This window comes from Sarcophilus harrisii, chromosome 2 (assembly GCF_902635505.1).
Source record: "Sarcophilus harrisii chromosome 2, mSarHar1.11, whole genome shotgun sequence".
NCBI classification, from domain to species: domain Eukaryota; kingdom Metazoa; phylum Chordata; class Mammalia; order Dasyuromorphia; family Dasyuridae; genus Sarcophilus; species Sarcophilus harrisii.
The window spans coordinates 631683158-631704821 of NC_045427.1; the positions used below are offsets into that span (position 1 = coordinate 631683158).

The window sequence follows — 21664 nt, forward strand, 5'->3', positions numbered from 1 at the left end:
GAAGCCCTCAAAGAAATGGCTTGCAGGAAGTCCCATAGTTCATTAGTGGAAGCGATTGGAGTAAAGGTCAGATCTTCTGGCTCCTAGTTCAGATCTCTTTCCTTGAGAACAGGTGAATACGTATCTTCCATGATTTGTCAGAGGAGGGACCCGGAAGCCCAAAGATGGGAGGAAATATATATATATTGAGATTGGAAAAGGCAGAGGAGGAAATTTCCACCCAAGGATCTGGCAGGACCACGGAACTTTGTGGGAGGTTGGGTATATCTCTGTTTGCTCTATTGGAGCTTCCTCAATGGACAGCCTGGGCTCAGGGAGCTGAGTGGGATGGAGACATTAGGCTGCCAAGCAGAAGGCAGTGACTAATTGAAGTAGGAGGTAAGAGAAAAATAAACCCCAACCCACCCAAAATCCACCAACACCCATCCACTAAGACACAGCAGGTTGGGCTCCAGACTCCTCCCAGACAGTGGGCAAAGGAAGAGGAATTCTTGGTTGGAGGCCTGTTTGGGGAACAGTACAGGGAAGCCTGATCCTGTTCTTTCTAACAATCCTTTCTCTCTACCTGCACACACCCTGGCCTGACAAAGGCCTGATACAGCTGGACTCCTTGGAGTTTTTCTCCTAAAGATGCTGATGGGGAAGACAAAGCTCTACCTTCGGGAGCCCCTTGGCTAGGAGGTGGGGAAGAGAATGATGTCTGCCCTGGGGATGTTTTTGTATTGTAATGGAAAGAAAACACCAACAGAATAAAACAATAAAAATAAAGTTAAAAAATCCTTCCCTTTCTTCATACAATCTTCATTCAGAGTTCATCACAAGCTTGTGTTTTTTAAATAGCATAATAATTATATTTTAATCAGATGGTCTTTCTTTCTAATCCTACGTGTGTTATCTTATGAACTTAAAAATCTGATTCTGAAAAAGGGCCTATAGATTTCCTCAGACTGTTGAATAAAAAGGATTTAGATTCCCTGGTTTAGAGAATCTATAAGATCCTTTCAACATTAAATCCCCCCTGACCTTTGCTTCTTAGAAGCTTGGGGTGCCTTCAAAGTTAAATCAAAATACCAACTTCCATATGTGACATTTTCTGATAATCCCACTGGCCAGTCCCCAGCCCCCACCAAAAATTAACCTGCATTTATTTTGTATGTGAAGAGAAGCAGTGTGATGGAATCAATAGAGTGGGCTTTGGAGTCACTGGAGATGGGTTAAATTTCTGCCTCTGACATATATTAACTTCATGATACGGGCAAATGAGAACCTTTCAGTGCTCCAGACATGTCTATAAGTAACAGAGAAAAAGCCCATCTGCACTGGTGGAGCTCCCTATATTGATGATATCTGAGGTCTAAATATTTATATGATGCAGTGGATAGAGTGCTGGACCTCAAGTCAGGAGGACCTAACTTCAAATCTTGCCTTGGACACTTACCACTTCCTAGCCATGTGATCCTGGGCAAGTCACTTTACCCCCAATGCCAAAAAACAAAAACAAAAAACCTTGCTTGCTTTAATATTATGTATCTACATATTATAGATACACACACATATATGCATAAACTGTATTTATTGAGAGAACGTAAGAGCTTTGAGAGCCGGAACTGTCTCACTTTTGTCTGCACACAAGGTAGTGTGGGGCACATAGTAGATACTTATTGATTGATTAATGATCCTATGATCCCTGAGGAAATCCTCATTTTGAAGGAGATAATATGGTTTTTATGCTCTGGGAGCCTTGCTCTGAAGGAGGAAGATGCAATTTCTATTCCTAGGAGGGTCTTCATTCGAGGGCAAAATCACTAATCCTGCCCCAAGGAAGCCCCTGATCTGGTGAAGAAGGCGCCTGGACCCAGAGTTTCTAATTTGAACGGGGGATCATGGCCCCCATTCTTACTGACCATAAAGTCTGAGGAGAGAAAGACCTCAAGTGTGATGGAAGGGGAAGGATCCATGGAAACAAGATATTCCCTGCTTCTCAAGAGAGCTTTGGGCTACTGTTGCTGTGTGTATGTATGTGTGTGTGATATATCAACTATTTTGATGTATGACATATATACATACTATGTATATATATTCTCTCTCTCACACACACTCTCTCTGTCTCTCTGTCTCTCTGTCTCTGTGTGTGTCTCTCTCTGTCTCTGTGTGTGTCTCTCTCTGTCTCTGTCTCTCTCTCTCTCTCTCTTTCTCTCTCCATATATCTCCTAAAGGGATTCTTGGACACTTCAGAGTGGGGTCTTCAACTTCTTCCTTCCTGACTCTCCCAGCTCTCCTCTGCCCTGTCTGCATCCTGGAATATGGGGGCCTCAGGATTTTGAAGTACTTCCCCTGGCTTCATTGCAGAGTTGCTGAAATAGGTGGAAAGCTGGAGCCTGACCTTCTCTCCCTGCCTCCTGCAGCCTTTGTTCCCTTCCCAGACACTAATCCTCTCACTTTACAATTTGCCTCCAGTGCCAGGCAGTGGGGGCTAGATCAAGAGTCCAGGATTAAGCAGGTGAGCGGACCGGATCTCCTCTCTGGGAGGCTGCCCCCCGGAGGCTCACAAGGATTAAGATGAAATAGAACAGCATGGGCAAGTGAAAAGACAGCCTCACCCTGAGGGAGCCCTACTAATGGTTCGCTTTGACTGGCAAAGCTTGGAATCACCAGGGTCCCTCAGCCTCCTGACCCTGCTTATCTTGCACAATTACCAGAAGGTCTTTCCTCATGGGGACAGTGGGTATAAGGGAGGCAGAAACCCAAGGAAAACACACCATTACTGAGAAGCCCCGGGGCAGCCCGTGTCTGGGGACCACCAAAGTGGAACAATGAATAAGGGCTGAATTGGAAATCAAAGGATCTAGGGTCCACTCTTGGCTCTCTCAGACTCTTTCTGTCTACCTCTTTGATGCTGGGTACTTTCCTCTCTGAGACTCAGTTTGGCAGAAGCAGTATGAAGAACTGTTATGGCAATCTCCCTCAAGACTCTTACTCAGTGTGACCCTCTGTAAGTTACTCACCTCTCTGGGTATCTGTAAAATGAAGGGGATTGGAACTGATGACCTCTAAGATCCTTTCCAGTTCTGGGTGTCTTGGAGTTCTTAACCTGAGAGTCTGTAATCTTTTTTTTAAAATATATTCTAAAAACTATATTTCAGTATACTTGAGTTCCTTTGCAATCTCATGTATTTTACTTGATACGTTAAAGCACATCCTTCTGAAAGAGAACCCGTAGACATCAACTGACAAAAAGGGTCCATGACAACAGAGGGTTAAGAATCCCCGGACTAGATAATCATTAAACATCCTTCCAACCACAGATCTATGATCCTATAATCCATTTAATTGAGTTGCTCTTAAATAACAACAGTTGTTTAGCCCTGTCTTGTGATCATTCCCTCACCCCATTCTACCCCCTCCCCCCCAACACTAATGCTCACTTCTTGGTCATAGAACCCTTTTTTCCTTCTCTCTCCCTCCTCAATTTTTCCAGGGTATTTCATTTCTTTTTTTTTTTTTTTTCTCTTTAGCATTTATATGGCGCTTTAAGATTTACAAAGTGCACTACAAGTATTACCTCATTTGATACTCTCAATAACCCTGGCAATAGGTGTTATTATTATCCTTTTTTAACAGATGGGGAAACTGAGAGAGAGAGAAGTTACATTGCTTTCCCAGAATTACAGAACATGAAGAGGTAGGGGGAGATTTAAACTCAGCACTGGGTCCAATGCTCCCTCCACTGTGCTGCCCTTTCCATGAGCCAGACCACTTGTTCATTAACTTATTTGTATTCGTGTCATATTTCTATAAAGTCTGAAGAGAAGAAAAAGCGTTATGCTTGGGGAGTCCTATTAGATTGTAAGTCCCCCAAGGACAGGATATAATTTTCATCTTCATCCCTTTAGTGCTCAGAACAGTGTGTGTGGCTCTGAAACTGTTATCAGACTATCTTCAGCCAATCCTCAGAGGGCACAGCCTCAGTCCTCTTCCCATCATCTAGATTCTCTGCAGCTTGTTGATATTTGACCTAAACTGTGAAGCCTGGAAGTGATCATAATGGATGCTTATGGTTTGAAGCAGTGAGCTGCTCACTTTTCTGACTCTGGACCCAGTATATCTCTTAATGTAGCCTGACTTTTTTGAGAGTAAAATTATGCTTGTGACTCATAATGGACTTAAAGTTCACTAACCATTGCACATCTTGACCCTTTTCAGATGACTAGTTGTTCTCAGAGAGAACTCCCTCACCTTGGACATCATCAAATTGACTTTTTGATGCTCTGTAAATGTATTGATTGATTGAGATTTCAGTGATTCCAACCTCTACCTCAGGGAGGAGGGGAAGAGAGGGGATGTTACTGAAATGGTCCTGGATGTAGTGACCGATTTCACATGCTGCCATTACCACCCTCATCCTGGGTCTAGAGCTGGAGGAAGCTCAGAGGCCAAATAGCAGCAGAAGCAGGATCTGGCCCTCCTTTCTGCCCCTCACAATACCCCTCTCCCTAACCCTGGACGAACATTATCATAGGAGGCAACCTGTTGCCAAAAAATTTTGAGAGTCAGAAGTCCTGAGTTTTAATCTTCATTCTCCTTCATTTTTATGGCCTCAGTTTATTCATTTGTTGAATGGGCATAGTAAGCCCCCTCACATGCACAGAGAGAGCTTCAGAGAAGTTGGGGTGGTTGAATGAAAGGATGCATAGCCTAAGAGCCCCCTCTAGGGATCTCCTATCCAGGGCTGACTTCTCAGAGAAGTCAGAATTCTGGGTGTAGCAAACAAACCATTATCTCCCCCTGCTGATTTTTAGTGCAATTAACATCCACTCAACCTCCAGCAGCTTGATCAAATACCACTGATTTCAAGCCTCCAAGTGCCAGGTCTGGGCTAGGGAGGATAACAGTGATATGCTGTGATAGCATTCAACTTCTCCCTTTCCTTGTTCCTTCTTCAGATCTTTCTCATCTCCATCTCTCTGCCTAGGACCCCTGGAGCCTGTCCCCAACCTGGCTTCTGGAACATACACTGCCATAGCCTTAAACTTCTCCCTTTCCTTGTTCCTTCTTCAGATTCTCCCCATCCCCTTCTCTCTGCCTAGGACCCCTGGAGCCTGTCCCCAACCTTGCTTCTGGAACAATACAGTGCCATAGCCTTAAACTTCTCCCTTCCTTGTTCCTTTTTCAGATTCTCCTCAATCTCCTTCTCTCTGCCTAGGACCCCCGGAGCCTGTCTCCAACCCGGCTTCTGGAACAATACATTGTCATAGCATTAAACTTCTCCCTTTCCTTGTTCTTTCTTTAGATTCTCCCCATTCCCTTCTCTCTGCCTAGGACCCTGGAGCCTGTCTCCAGCTGGGATTCTGGAACAATGACACACTGTCATAGCCTTAAACTTCTCCCTTCCTTGTTCCTTCTTCAGATTCTCCCCAATCTCCTTCTTTCTGCCTAGGACCCCTGGAGCCTGTTCCCAGCTGGGCTTCTGGAACAAATGAGCCTTAAATCCCTGCTTCCCATCTCCATAGTGGTAAGAAAGAAATTCAACAGATATTTGCCAAACCAAAAAAATGTCAGGGCTGGAAGGGACCTTAGAATCTGGGATGTCAGAATATGGAGAAAAATCCTAGAATATTAAATATGAAAGCCGCGGAGGGTATAGTTTTAGATGATTGAAACTGGAAGGGGCTTTAGAACCTAGAATGCCAGAGCCGGAAGAAACCTGGCAATAAAGAACACAGAATTTTTAAGCTAGGAGGTAACTTGAAGATCATTTTGTTAAACTCCCTCATTACACAGGAAACCAGTCATTTAGTCAATAAGCATTTATTAAACACATGTGCCAGATGCTGGAAACACAAAGAATGGCAAAAACACAGTCCTCGTTCTCAAAGAGCTGTTTAATGACTTGCCCAAAGTCACACAGCATGTTGGTAACAGAGCCAAGAATAGTAATGATAACAATGTTGACGGTGATGATGATGATGATAGAGCACTTTAAGACTTTAAGCGTTGTGTGTGTGTGTGTGTGTGTGTGTATTTGTATGTACAAATATACATCTGAATCTTTTTGGATCTTTACAGTAACCTTGAGAGATAGGTGTTCCATTGTCTACATTTTACAGATGAGGTAAATAAGGTACAGAGAGTGAAATGATTTGTTCAGGGTTACATAGAAAGTCAGGCACTGAGGTGGGACTTGAACCCAGGATTTCTAGTTTTACATTCTATTAATTGAGCCACCTAGTTGCCTGATATATAAGAAAGGACAAGAATAGGATAAGTCTCTTACAACTTGATGGATATTGTATCCAGAGAGGTCTACTTGGACTTGAATCCAGAGTGCCTTGAGTCCTTAGAGGCAGTGGATCTGGAGCTGAAGGAGCTTTTAAATCATCTGGTACAGGTCCCTCAATTCTGATGAGAAAATATGGGACTTCAGAAAGTCTCAAGGTGATTTGCCCCATGCTCCATGGCTAATAACTAGGAAAATCAGAATTTGAACCTAAATTCTGTGACTCTAAATACAAGTCTCCTTCCATTAAGCTAAAATGTCTTGTGTCTCTGGGCCAGTTGAAGCCATAAAGACCAAGGAAATTGGAAGAATAAAGATATTTTTTTTTTAAAAGCAGAACCTACCGTGTTTCTTGGCTTTCTCTTAGCTAGGTGCAGAGGCTCCAGCACTCCCCCAGGGTGCTGCTGCTGAGAGGGTCCAGGCAGAACTGGGGTGGGGTGAGATCACCCAAGAGAAACTACAGTCTAGATGTGTGCTAGGGCTTCCAGTGAAGAGGACTCCAGAGTTGGCCAGAGCTCAAGACAGCCAGAGCAAGATGAATCCTGGGGAAAAAATGAGAGAAAGGCTAAGTGATTCGGGGGGGGGGGGGAAGAAAAAGAATTAAAACCTTTGAGGAAAAGGAATAAGTCAATAAATATTTATCAACTACCTAGCATGTGCAAGACTCTTAGCTAAATGCTGAGGACTAAAATAAAGGCCAAAAAACCAGACCCTGTCCTCAAGGAGCTCAGAGACAAGATGCAAACAAACAAAATAGAAAGGGAATAAAAAAGGAAATATTTTTAACAGGAAAAATGCAAGCATTTGGGGTAATGAGGAACAGGCAGGGTTTTAGAAGACATCACTAGTCCATAGCAAAATGTGGAAGACACATTTTTCAGCAAGTGGCCTCTACAATTTTCTGCCCTATAGGCCTGGTACTAAAATAAACACAGCAATGGGAGACAAAAGTAGAACCAAAGTTCTACTTTTGCCCCTACTTCATACTATTTGTGTGATCTTGATGAAGTAATTTAGTCTCCCCAAGACTCAATTTCCTCTTTTGCAAAAATGAGGGCATTGGACTAAATGATCTAAGACTTCATCTTACTCTTAATTCTATGGACTGATGATCTTAAAAGGCTTTAAGGTCGAAGAAGTCTTTTTGTTTCCATCTTCTGAATTAGGTAGGAGAAGTATGATCATGTCCATTTTATATATGTGGAAGGAAATTGTTTAGAATCATTAAGCATCAGTATCCCAGAACTTCAGAACTGAAACAAATAATAATCCCTGGCAATCCTCCTCCTAAATTGGTCTCAGCGCTACTGTGGAGTCACCAAAAAGTTCATTTTCTTCCATGTGATTGCATTTTCGGTAGTAGAAGTGATTACAAACATCCTAAGTGTAGTTGAAATCACAGAATGGGTGTTGCCTCAGGCAAACTGAGACCTAGGAAAGACCTTAGTTTTAAAAGGTCAAGGTCTCCCACTGAATGGAGCCAACTCTTGTTGTCCTACCCTGTGTCTTGCCACTGAATTTAGATGACTCTGGAGGAGAGAATGAGGCTGGTGACTGCACAGCCCTGCCTCATTTAAATCTAATTTGATTGCAAATCAAGACATCCCTCCTAAAGTCTCTTGTCCTCTTTTAGAACTTAGGACAAAGAACAGTAACAACAGCAAAGCTATTAGAAACCTTACAGATAAAGTCTGATCTAGTTCTCTAATTTTACAGATGTTGAGTCAGAGAGGAAAGAGAGTGACCTGCCCAAAGTCTCCCAGGGAGAATTGATAATTAACTCAAACTCAGTTTCATTGACTACCATCCAATGCTCTGTCTACTTTACCAGACTATTAATTCAGGTTGTCTCCCCTTCTCTTCCTATCTCTCCTTTCTTATTCCTCCTAATTCCTTCCCATATCATCCTTCCCTCCTCCTTCTCTTCCTCCTTCTGTTTCCTTCCTTTGCCTTCCCCCTTCTCTTCTCTTTCCTTCCCATTTCTTCTCATCACATTCTTTTTCCTTTTTTTCTCTACTCTTCTTTTTTCTTTTCTTTTAGGACTTAATATAGTGTTGGCATATAGTTGCACTAAATAAATGTTAGCTATTATTATTATTGCCATAAGAAAAGATACACATGTGCAAAAAATAGAGAGCACCCTTATTTGTTGCAATAAAAAGGCTGCAGACAAAGCATGGGTGGGTGACTCGGGGAAAGGCTAAACAAACTGCTATATGAATGTGATATAATATTCCTCCACTATAAGGAATGATAAATATGAAAAATTTCAAGGAACCTGGAAGAATCTGTATGAAGTGACACTAGGTAAAGAACACCTAGACAAAGAACAATATACCAAGAGACTCCAACCACCTAAATCAAGCTGACACTAAGGAGCAATAAAGTTCAGGTTTAAAACAACAGAAAACACTGGGACCATTCAGTGAAAGTTATAGCACAAATCCTTCCTTCCTTTCTTCTTTTTCTCCTTCCTTCTTTCTTTTCTTCCTTCCTTCTTCCCTCCCTCCCTCTCTTCTTTCCTTCCTTCCTTCTCCTTCCTTCCTTCCTTCACTTTCCTTCCTTCCTCCTTCCCTTTCTTTCCTCCCTCTCGCCTCCCTCTTTCCCTCCCTGTCTCCCTCCCTGTCTCCCTCCTTCCCTCCTTCCTTTTTTCTTTCCTTCCCTCCTTCCTTCCTTCCTTCCCTCCTGCCTGCCTGCCTGCCTGCCTGCCTTTTGGTTAACAATTGAGAATCTCCCAATGTGCACAGTGGCCTATACTATCATCACATTATCAAGCAGTTTTCTTTAACCATTTGGGGAGAATGTGCTTAACAGGGAGAAGGGGAGGGTGCTAGTGGGGTATCTGTTGGGAAGTATCAGTTGCATCAAAACACATTATGTCAATAAATAAAATACATGAAAGGGGATAATGGATAATGAAGCTGGAAAGATTATTTGCAGCCAGATTATAGGGAGTTTTAAATGTAAAGAAGTTTGGTTTTTAAGTCCCAAAAACAGTAGGGAGCTATTGAACATTAGCTGTGCCTTAGGAAGATTATTTTGGCAGTTTTGTGAAGGTAAGATTGGAGAGAGTCGAAGCAGGGAGACTGATTGAGAGGTTATAATTAATATAGTCCAGATGAGAAGGGAGAAAGATCTAAATTAGGGTGTTTGGGATGGATGAAAGCTGAGGAATGTTGATGAGACTGACCTGAAAGATGGCTTTCCAGGATCCAGTCAGAATGACTGGAAGGCACAGAAATTATAGAAGGGAAATGATAAGCAGGAGTGGATTTGGGGTGGGGGAGGTGGGATGATGAGTTCCATTTTGGACAGTTTGATTCGGAGTTGACAACAGGACATCTGAGAGAAATTTATAGCCGGCAGTTTGAGGTACAGGATTGAAAAGCGAGAATGAAATTAAAGCTGCAGGTACAGATTTGGAAGTCAACGGCATAGAGGTGCATGACAACTGAATTTGGACACAGATTAGTTTTCCAAGGGAGAGGATGGAGGGAGAAATGAGACAGGAACACAGGGCAAAGCTTTGAGGAGTATCTGCAATGAGGGGACTTAGCAATCAGCCGAACACTTTCATTTTCCATGCACTACTAATTTCCCAAATCTTTAAACTGGCTGTGGCATAATATCATCCCCAGCCAAGGATCCTAATTTATAGGGAGTATCTGAGGCCAGATTTGAACTCGGGTCTTCCTGACTTTGGGGCCTCCATCCACTGTGCCATCTAGTTGCTAAAGTGAGGCTGCCTGAGACTAGCAGCATACATAGGAGAAGCAAGCAGTTAGAATGTTGCCAGAAGCAGAGAGAGAAGGGAAGGTAGCAGAGTAGCTAGGGCACCTCAAACCCAGGAAATAAGGACTGGAAAGTCCCACAAAACTGCAGGGAGTGCGCTGCTGTGCCAGCAGCATTGATGCTGGCTTCCCAAGACCTGTTTCCAAAGGCCATCAGTGATCTTACTGATCTTGAGGACTGAGCTTCAGTTTTTACATCTTTAAAAAAGCGAATGCAGGACAGGATCGTTCCTCCCAGCTCTGGCTCTATGATGCTATAATACTAGAGGAAGAGGTTATTCACTGTGCCCTTACTCTTTATTACTTGGACTCTGAGTACCAGAGTGATTGGGTCCTCTTTCTGCATGCTGGCAAGTCAAGAGAATAAAATGGGAATTATATTAATCATTCCCCTTGAAGGTACACACTATCCTACTTGTTTCTGTATGGCCGCAGAGAATGTTTTCCCCTCCTTGTTTATGTTTTTTCATTTCATGATTAAATTTTTTGTGCTATTAGATTTCTGTGTCCTTTGTATTATCTGGCAATAGAGAGAGTATTTATTGTAGAAGGGCACAGGACCTTAGCTGTGGGATTATCCAAAACAGGCACGTTGCATTTTGGGAAGGGGCAATGAAAGCAAGAGATGCCATCTACAAACTGGACAATTGAGTCCCTGAAGTGATTCGCTTGGCTAAGGTCACACATCTAGATTGTGGCAAGATCAGGTCTATATCCCAAACCCCCTAACCATCTGTCTGTCTAGAGTTCTTATACCATGGTGCATCTCAGAAAATACTCCATTTCCCTTCTGTGTCCAGAGCTATTCTGCTGTCATCTCTGGTACAAGAAGGGTCACTGTTTGGCTGGGGAACTGAAGAGAGTATATGAGATGCACCAAGAAGGAGGAGTCCCCATCATTATGGGGAACAGCTAAGAGAAGCAGGAGCTAGAAGCTTTTGTGAGAGTGATAGAGAGCAAGAACAGGGTTAATGTGTCTGGGATGTTTGCTAATAGGTGGAGACCAACCTATGCACTGGGTTGAGCAGAAAATTTGGTGAAGGTAAATGGAGTGAGTACAAGGGAGGGACCAGTTGGGATGGGGAAGAGCAGGGAAGCAGTAACCTCAATGTTTGATCCCAGCCAGATCTTTCTCCCCTGGTGTCATCACTGTGTTGAGTGGAGTGTGCAGAAGTGTCTGTCGGTACCAAGACATAGATGATAATACCCCAGAGCACATACCATGAATATCAGAATTGAAGGAGTAGGGATGATGAAGCTACAGTCATATGTACCCTATAGAGCCCTGCCTCAGTGGTACCAACTTTTGCACTTTGGTGGATTGGCTTGAATGCTAGACCTGGGAGTCAGAACAATTTAACTTTTAATCATGTTTCACACATTTATAAACTGAGAGGCTCAAATAGGATTATGTACATCGAGTGTTTTACAAGCCTTAAGGTGTCACCAAACATGAACCATTATTATTGAGTCCTAATTCTAGTGTGGACTGCTGGAGTGGGCTGACTTCAGAAAAGCTTGGAAAGACTTAACATGAACTTATACTAAGTGCAGAGAGTAGAACCAAGAGAACATGGTACATAGTTATAACAAGATTATGTGATGATCAACTTGGATGGACTTGGCTCTTTTCAACAATGAGGTGATTCAAGGCAATTCCAATAGACTCATAGCCTCAGCAATACATACATACATACATACATACATATATACACACACATACTTCCCTGCTTCTCTCTATGAGTTATATACATCTGACTCAGGAGTTTAAGCCACCAAGGCAGGGAAAGTGAGACCTTAAGGATTCATTTGGTCAGACCCCCTACTGACACAGAGAAGGTAGAATCACCCCACTTTCCATCTGGAAACCCAGAGGCATTGAACAGGTTGCCCAATGTCACATAGAGAATTTATGGTAAATGGGGAGAGGGGAAAAGATGCTTAAAACTCCTGTATCCAAGGCAGCATTCCTTACAAAAAGAACAACTCATATTTCTCTACAACCCCAAATGTACAATGTATTATTACCACGCCCATTTTATAGCTGAAAAAAACTGAGATTCAGGTAAAGCAATTTAACTGGGATGTCATAATAAGTAACCAAGCAGGTATTCAAACTTAAGTCTTTTGATACTAAATCCAGCACTCTTACCCCAGTGCTATAAAAATATGTGGAATTATAATTAACATACTCTGCCACACACTCAGTTCAACCAAGGCTTATTGAGTTCCCCGGTGTATAGGAAAAAAAAAAAAAAAACAGGAGCAAAAAAAGATGAACACTGATCCTGAATTTATCCTGAGCAGTCGTGGGACTTGAGGCGAGCAGCCCAAACACACTGGACCTGGGTTTCCTGCTCTACAAAGTGAGGCCGTTGGATTAGACCAAGGATTATTAATTTCTGTGTGTCCTGGACCCCTCTGGCACTTGGTAAAGCCTACAAACCTCTTCTCAGAAAGATGTTTTTAAATGCACCAAATAAAATACGTAGGATTACAAAGAAAATCAAATATATTGAACTGCAATTACCGACATTAAAAAAAAAAAACCCAGGTTCATGAACCTACGGTTAAGAGGCCCTTGATAATCAATGCAATCTCTAAAGCCCCTTCCAACATTGGCATTATATATTCTGTATTCTAAAGCCTTTCTGGGCCTGACATTCTATATGATAAAGTCTGTTGTGGCTCCTTTTTAATTATCTATTTATGAGGTCACTCTCAGCTCCGATATTCTATGTTCTAATATTTACTGTTTTAATCCCTTCAGTTGGGATTTGCTGCCCTGCCCCAAGCTCCCACCCAATGTTGGCCATGAGATGGGAGAGACAGGGAAGGCAACATCCGGTCCCTGCCCTTAGAGAGATCCCAGCTTCATTGTTAGAGACCGGGCAAGGGAGGGTGGAATAAGGTGGGAAACTGCTGCATTCCCTTAAAGGGGAGGCAGACAGAGAGCTCCAGAAGGCCCCTATGGAGAAGGCTTCGGGGAATCACTCTGGCCCCAGGTGTGAGGCCATCTGGCAGCTCTACCTGACTCAGCACCTGCCCATGAACCCACAGCTGCCCCAGGCCCATCCCAGGCAAGGGTTCCTGGTTCTAGGAAGGGAGGGAAAGAAACCTTTCCAAAGTGAGTAACCAGGCCTGCCTGCTGCTGGCAGCTAAGCAGAATAAATCTGTCCACAGGGCATAAATTGTTTAAGCAAAATGTCTCACTTGAATATTTAGGAGGAAGAGATGGGGAGAGGGAATGAGAGGGAGAGAGAGAGAGAGAGACAGAGAGAGAGAGAGAGAAAGAGAGAGAGAGAGAGAGAGAGAGAGAGAGAGAGAGAGAGAGAGAGAGAGAGAAAGGGAGGGAAAGGAAGTCTATCCTCTCTTTTCTTTCAAGGTCGAAACCATTCCTCTGGCTGGTAGAGAGAAAGAAATATCCTTTATAGAGGAGTTAAGTCAGAGGAAGCTAAACGTTTGGGAGCGGGAGTATATTACTGCCCTGAATGATCTGTCTGGTTCTATTAGGCTAAATATCACCATTTAGTGGGAAATTATCCTCATAAACTGAATCGCTGGCCTCCTATCCAAAAGGACTTTGTAAGGGAATATCCCAGAGATGAGGCAGCTGTATAGAAAAGGCCCAGGGGAGTACTGGGCTTAACTTCCTCAGAGATCATCCAGGCTAACCTCCTTTCCAATACAGGAACCTCTCCCCCCCACCCCAGGATCGTCCAGTCTCTACTGTCATACCTCCACTGACAAGGAGCTCATTATCTCATAAGGGACAGGCAGCTCTTTCTGGTGCTTGACAACTGTGATTCTGTATAACAGTAAAGCTTCTGACTAGTGGCATCTATAAAACTCGAAGATAGCAGAATGTAAGTTCATTGTGAGCAGGGATCGTTTCATTCTGTGTCTTTGTATTCCCTGTGCCTAGCGTAGCATACAGAAAGCTCATAACAAATACTTGTTGATTGGTTGTAAAAGTGTTTGAAGGCCCATAAAGCAAGCCTGAGAAGTACAAGTCTATTGCCTTCATTTCATAGAGGAGAAAACCAATGCTCGGAGTGGTTCCATTGTTAGGACCCCTGAATTCCCTCGGGTTCTTAAAATAGTGTGCACTGATAGCATATTAAGGTTTCCAAAATGCTTTGTGTGTGTTACCTTATTTGTATACCTTTCTTACAGGTGAGGAAACTGAGGCTGACAGAGGGTGAATTACTCTCTGAGGGTCACACAGCTAATAAATCCTGAGATGAGATGTGAATTCAGACATTCCTGGCTCTCTAGTCCAACAGTCTATCCACTGAAACACCCAGCTGCCTTAGAAAGTCACTCTAATGCTGATTTTTAATTTGGTCCATCCTTAGATGAACAATGAGCTAAGCTCAGAGTTGAAGAAGAGAAAAGTTGGTTAGGGTTAGTGGGGAGGAGTTGGGGAACAACATAGCCTCTCAAGAATTAAAGATGGCCATCCCACAAAGGCAATGGAAAGGCCCATAGTGGACGTAAGCAGGGAGGAAGACATTTATAACCAAGGAAATACACTAAAGAAGAAAAAGTCATTGAGAAATGGTGTAAGAGAAGAAAATGTCGCAAGAGCAATGGATGATGGGTGGACAGCCAGGATATTCTTTCTGCGAGCAAGAAAGGCCTTTACCATGTTGGGTGCAAAAGTCCAAGAGCTGCTCAGGATGGGCAGGCGTGGATAGGCTGCATTTGGGATCATAAAAAGGAACTCATAATTCATTGAGATCATATATGTACACACATGCCTTGTGTCTCCTGATAAACTATCAGTTCCTTGAGATGAGATCAGGGCTTGTTTCCTTTTTCATTTTGAATCTGTGGTGTCTATCAAAGTACCTGGCACATAGTAGGTGCTTAGTCTATGTTTATTGATCGGTCAATTGAAGCAAGATTCAAACCCATGCCTTTCTGCCACCAAGTCCGATGCTCCAAATTATGCCATGCTACCTCTCACATAAGGATTGCTTGATTGAGCTGACATCTTCAGCCTGAAGAATGAGACACAGATGGGACCTTCAACTGCCTTCAAGGGATTTCTTACAGGATTTAGGGGACCTTAAAGGTCACCTAGACTCCCCTTCCCCCACTCATGAGCTACAGAGGGGAAATGACACCTCAGATCACACTGGGGGTGAGCAACAGTGCTGTGATCAGTCCTGGATCTTCCTTCTCCAAATCCTTTCTCTTTGCCTTATCCTATGTTACACTGCCCAGTGAAATAGCCTCCAGGTGGAAGTGAGAATTGATTTGTAGAATGTCTTGCAGAGCCCAATACTTAGGTCACTGATGATTCAGACATATACAGACAAAATGTCAGAAGAGATTCTCAGTGTTCATTGAATGGAATTCCCTTGTCTATCAGACCTAGGACAGACTTTAGAGAAGCCTCTCATTTCCTGAGGGGGGAAGCTGAGGCCCCGAAAGAGAAAGTGCTTTGCCAAAGGTTGCACAGTTAATTCAGAGCAGAACCAACTGTTCTGATCTAGCCAGCACCTTTCAAAACAACCCCATGTTCCCCCTCAGTGTGGCCCAGGAGTCCAGGACTCCCAGGATCATCAAGACTTGTGCCTCCACAATGAGGAGAGAAGAAGCCAGTGCTGGAGTTGAAAAAGTTTCTTCATTTATGAGGGCATTTTAACCATTCATGCTTCTTTTTCAATATTTTAATGCATCTGAAATCTCTGGATTCTCTCCTTTGTGCAGAATACAGCCTGACCTTGTTCTCCTAGGTTGAGACTATTACTCTGGTCCTCCTATAAGGTCCATTGAATGGGCTGAAGGGTTTTCTCCTGCATGAGGATTCTTATTCTTTTGTATATCACAGAACCCCTGTAGCTATCTGCTGAATCTATGTTGCCCTTTTCAGAATATGAAATATATTCATTTACAAAGGAAAATATAACTTTCCCCATCCAACTCCACAGACCTTTTGAAATATATCGAGATCCCTTGAGGGTCCATGGACTTCTGGTTAAGAATTCCCCACTCTAGGTTTCATCCCTGGATAGCAATGAAACACATGGGCTGTCTATTAGTTTTTCTTCATTCTTGAAACAGGCTAAGGGATCATGGAACTGGAAGTGACTTTAAAGGTCCTGTAGTTCACCCCCTTATTTTATAAACAAGAGAACTGAATCCTACAGAGGGTAAATGATTTTTCCATGTTATAGAGATAGTAAATGGCAGTATCAGAATTTGAACCCAGGCCTTTTGATGCCTAGTCCAGCACCTTTTATGTTTCATTACCATGAGTGACCCAATTTCTGGTCAGGTGTCATAGTAGGTGAGAGTACTAGACCTGAAGTGAGGCAGATCTGAGTTCAAATCCAATCTCAATCACTAGCTAGCTGTGTGACCGTGAGTTCAACCATTGTCTACTTTAGTTTCCTCAAGAGCAAAATGGGGATAATAATAGAGCGCACATCTCCCAGGCTTGTTGTGAAGATTAAAAGGAAATAATATTTGTCAAGGGATTGGCAAACCTTAAAGGACCATATAAATGCTAGCTAATTTTATTTCCTTATATACTTTATGCTTCTCCTGTTAAATTCATTGTTGGTAATATGTTTTAGCCTATTCACACCCGCCAGGCATTTCTCCCCTTTATCCTCTGGATTATTCCTAATTATTTGGATGCTGTGGTATTGCTCTGCAGCTATAGAGTTTATAGGAAAAAATGATATTAAAAAGATGGGCCTTTATTTCAGGGGAAAGCTTAAAATCACTAAAAACCCCATATAATCTCCCAGACAAAATTAGGCCAGCTCTTCTCCTTCCACTTAATTTTGGGTCCAATTCACTTTCTGAAGGCAGAGTCCACCTAATATATATATATATATATATATATATATATATATTCTGAAGGAACAGCTCTACAGACTTTTTATCCAACTGTATATCAAGGTCTGGACAAAAGGCATTCTCATCCATTTTGAATTTTCTGTGTGGATTGTTAGACCTAACTCTTTTAAGAGGTCATGGGTCTTACTAAATGCTGGGGGTTGGTACAAATAGCGCAATGTCACCCTCAAGGACCATTTTGTGGATTTTACCATTTATAGGGAATGTCCCTCTTTCTGTTCTCCACGATGGGCCTTCTCCATGACAGTGGCAAACACTTTGTGCTTCAGTCAGCATATGCTCCTCTGTGTTTTCCCTTACTTGGTATTTATAGTCAAGGATGCTGAACAGAGTTATCTCTATTGCATCTGCTAAGGAATCTTATATTATGTTAACAAATGCATAGGAGACATCTTATTCTGGGAGAAAAGGAGGGAGTCTTTAAGGCAGTTTTTTGTTCCACTAAATCACATGCTTTTAATAGTTAACAAACAATAAGCACAGTGGGGATTTAGTATGCTTTGCCCCTTTTTAGTCGATTGTTAATGTAAAGATACAGCCTGCTGCAAAATGTAATTTGTGAAAGCCTGGCTGTTCCCTTCTCATATCTTCAAAGTTGACTCTGGTGGCATTAAATCAACATAACAAACAGATGGGATCGAATTTCAATGTTTACCATGTGCCACATACTGTGCTAGGTTCCAGGAACACAAATATATGCAGGGCCTCCCCTCAATGGACTTATATTTTAATGGAAGAAGACAAACAAAAAAAGGAACCAGTCAGGGGAAGGGAAGGTAACATGACATGGAGATGTTTGGGAAGGGGGAGAGCTGGCGACAGCCCCATAGCAAAGAGGAAGCCTCCAACCCCGTGGAGGGGTGATCACAGTGTTAGAGCTGAAAGGGATCTTTAAGATCCCTTAATCATGAGATTTCTAAGGCTGTAAGGAGATTTCAAAAGTCATCTGGTCTAATATGCTTTTCCAAAGAAGCTGACACCAAGGAAGTAGCTTAGTCAAGGTCACCGAGTTAGTGAATGGCAGAGTTGGCACCAGAAGCTGGCTATCAGTGCCAAGCTCAGCATTATTTCTAAGATGGCAGGCTTTAGTCCAACCCTGCCAGCATGGTCCAGTGCTGGGGGTCTGAGCGTAAGTCTTGGGTCAACACTATTCCATATTCGTTCCTCAACATTAGCAACAAAAAGCCAACAAAGGTAAGCTCCTTCTGCCTCCTCCCCATGCCAAGCTTCTCACAGATTTATATTCAAGACTTAGAGAAAAAATTATGAACAGTTAAATCGGTAAGGTTTTGGGTCCACGTTAGTCACCCATCAGGCAAATTCAGCAGTGTGCCCGCTTCTATCAACTGCCCCGATAGGTGCCAGAATGGGGAGGAGAGCTGCTAGGTTTGGTTGGGGACATGAAACATACACACACAGTTCAGTAAGGGGGGGAAAGACAAGACAAATTTGCCTGGTGCTGGGACCTTAGGAATCAGCAATATCTAGAGGAAAATAGACTATGGAGGGATAAATACTAGGCAGGAAGTCAGGCAGGAAGACCTTGGATAAACCTCTTGAAAGCTCTTAATCTCAGTGTCTCCAGATCTATATGAAGGAGTTGGACTAAACAATCTCTAAGGTCTCCTCTATTCCTGACAACTTGTGATTCTATGATTTTATGAGCCTGAGGCCCAGGGAGAAAATGTCATTGGAGACAAGATTAACTATCAGAGTCAAGACAGGTCAACTTCCTGTAATATACTTTGACACTGACTTTGACTTTCCTAGGAGATATCCCTTCCAACCCTTCCTCTCTTTGAATCCTATTAATTACACTTTAGTTTGTCAGTCTTTTATATGGGGTTACCCAGCATACCTCCTTAAATCTCAAGGCAACTGAAGTTGGAGTAAAAAAATTAAGGATCATAAACACATAAGGCATGAATGAGATGGAGGGGTCACAGGGTGTTTTCCGAGCTGTAAGGATGACATAGAATCAACCTTTCAGTTGGACAATGGCCTCAAAGGTAGCCCGGCAACAAGGTGTTTCTCCTGCCATGTCCAAGTAGTATCAAACTCTCACCGGAAGTAAAGTAACAAGGTATGATTGTTGCAATGCCCAAGTGGCAACAATGTATCAGGCCTTCACTAGTGGGTAACCAAGCAGAAAAGTATTAAAAGGATACTGTTGCCATGTCTAAATAGTAACAATGTAACAAGCTAATGTCAGCCCAGTGGCCAAGTGTGATATAATGAGGTGTTACTGTTGCAATGGCCAAGAAGTAACAATGCAACAATGGCAACATTATAACAGTGTCAGCATTCTGTCACCGTGGAAGTGGCCCCCAGCTTCAAGGAAAATGTACCAGGCATAAAAGCCTCACACAGAGACATTGACAAAGGAAAGAGAACTCATTTGGGTGTGGTATTTACTTTCTCCATTTTTCGGTCCTCAGCATGAGGGGCAGGACACAGATTCACTTGGGCCCAACAACTGCAAAGTAAGGCAGGGAGACAGAGGTTGCTACTTTGAAGGCTACTTTGCACAATTCCTCCCGTGCTCACCTTGATTATTATTTGAAAAATTGACAGACTGTGACCTTGAAGAGAAAAAGGGAGTATTAAAAAAAGGTGGGGTGACCTGACCTGAGCCACTGTAGATTTCTATACGTTGTGTGTGTTTCTGTCTGTCTCTGCCTCTGTCTCTATTTTTCTGTCTCTCTCTGTGTCTGTCTCTGTCTCTCTGTCTCTCTCTCTGTCTTTTTGTCTGTCTCTCACACACACATACACACCCTCATAGATACATAGATAGCAATTTTCAACTCCTATACCCTCTAAGAATGGGCCTGCCCCAACTTAAACTCTCCTTCTTTCCCCCATTTATCATTTGAATAGCAAATAAATCTACAAACGTTTGTTGAGACTTTTTTGTGTGCCTTGGACCTTCCAAAAGGCAAGAAGACAGGTGGGTAGAATATGAGACGTGACCTCTGCCTTCAGGGAACTCAAACGGGAAATGAGAAGAGCTCTAACCCTGGGGATCTGAGTTCCAAGTCCCAATTCTAATACTTCCTAGCCTTGTGACACCCACTAAATTATTTCACCTCTCTGTGCCTCACATCCTTTGTATATAAAACAGGAATACTAATACACTTCCAGTTTCCCAGGGGGTGTGCTCAGATAAGTGCTGGGTAAACTATAAAGTGCCACAGCAATGTGAACTATGACAAAGTCTAATTGAGAAGATGATGCTTCTTCACAACACGCATGCTAGAGCTCTAATGGATGTTAAAGATGATCTACTCCAAGCAGCTCATTTAAGGGAAAGGAAAATGGGCTCAGAAAAGGCCGCAGCCTCACCTAAGGCCACAGAAACATAAGGAACAGGGATTTGTACTCAGATCCTCTTTCCATTGTACTTTATTTCCTCGTGGAACTGACAATCTAATGGGGTGAGGGTGAGATAACAAATACCCATATAACTATAATGTTATAAATATGCTAAGTATATGGAAAAGGTTCAAACAGAGGAGAATGGAAGGATTGAGATGGAATATATCTCTTCTAGCTGGGTGATGGGATTGTAGAGAGAGTAGGGGAAAGGGTGCTACGGAGAATATGGCACCTAATTTGGGCCTCTAAAAAGAGGCCATTGCAGGGTGTAGGCTGAGGAGTAGAACGAGAAGGGAAGATGGCTTGTTGTTCAATTTGGTAGCATTTTGCATGTGTGAACGGGAGATAAAGTAGTAAGATAGAGTACAAAGATAGAGGGTTATATAGTGGAAGGCCTTGGAATCCAGATTAGAGTTTGACTTGAATGCCCTCAGTTTCCCAACTCTGTTTCTTAACACTCCCTCCCCCAAAAGCAACTCTCCCTTCTCTGCACAACACCCTTGTGTTTTTTTTCTATGAAAATCTGCTTCTATATAATAGCAATAAATAACACTCAAGCACTTTACCATCCATTATTTTGATCCTTTAACAGCCCTGTGAGGTATCATTAGCCTTTGTCTGACAGATTTATAAACTGAGGAACTAGATTGGGATAGTGGTTTTCCCATGAAGCAAATAAGCTTCAAGGCTGGAGTAATCCCATAATAATCATCATTGTCATCATCGTAGTCATCATCAAACCTTGTGGAAATAGGATGAGACACATATCAAGCTTATTATCCTGTCTGCTACTAGAATTGCCCCAATGATGCTTTCAGCTAGCCTATACATAATGAGCTTACACCTCAACACTTTTATTCAACTATAAAAAGCAAGCTTTAAAGGAAAAATCCACCTGTGTCATGGTCCACAAATTATTAACCATAAAAGAACAGGGTGTGGGATCACATCTTGTCCCAGGACCACTTCCATCTGAACACCTTCAGAATAGATGAGAACAATGAGATGAATGATTATCATCAATAGCCCTTTAAGATCTGAAAAGTACTTTAAATAAATCACCTCATTTAATCATCCCAACAATCTAGAATTGGGCGCTATTATTATCCTCCTCTGTATTGTTGTTCAGTTTTTTCAGTCACGCCTGACTCTTTATGACCCCTTTGGATAGTTTTTTTTAGGCAAAGATTCTGGAGCTGTTTTCCATTTCCTTCCCCAACTCATTTTTCAGATAAGGAAAGTGAGGCAAACAGGGTTAAGGGACTTGCCTAGGATCATACTGCAAGTAAGTGCCTGAGGCTGGATTTGAACTCAGGTCCTCCTGATGCCAAGGCCAGCACTC

At 42.6% G+C, this 21664-nt stretch overlaps 1 protein-coding gene across 4 annotated transcripts in view; it reads right to left on the reverse strand.

Moving 5' to 3' along the window:
• Positions 1 to 21664, reverse strand: part of LINGO1 (leucine rich repeat and Ig domain containing 1) — a 493542-nt gene that overhangs the window by 190920 nt on the left and 280958 nt on the right. For all 4 annotated transcript variants that reach the window (XM_031956817.1, XM_031956818.1, XM_031956819.1 and 1 more), the window contains one exon: positions 6622 to 6819. The gene's annotated coding sequence lies outside the window, so the exon portion shown is untranslated. The remainder of the gene's footprint in view (positions 1 to 6621; positions 6820 to 21664) is intronic.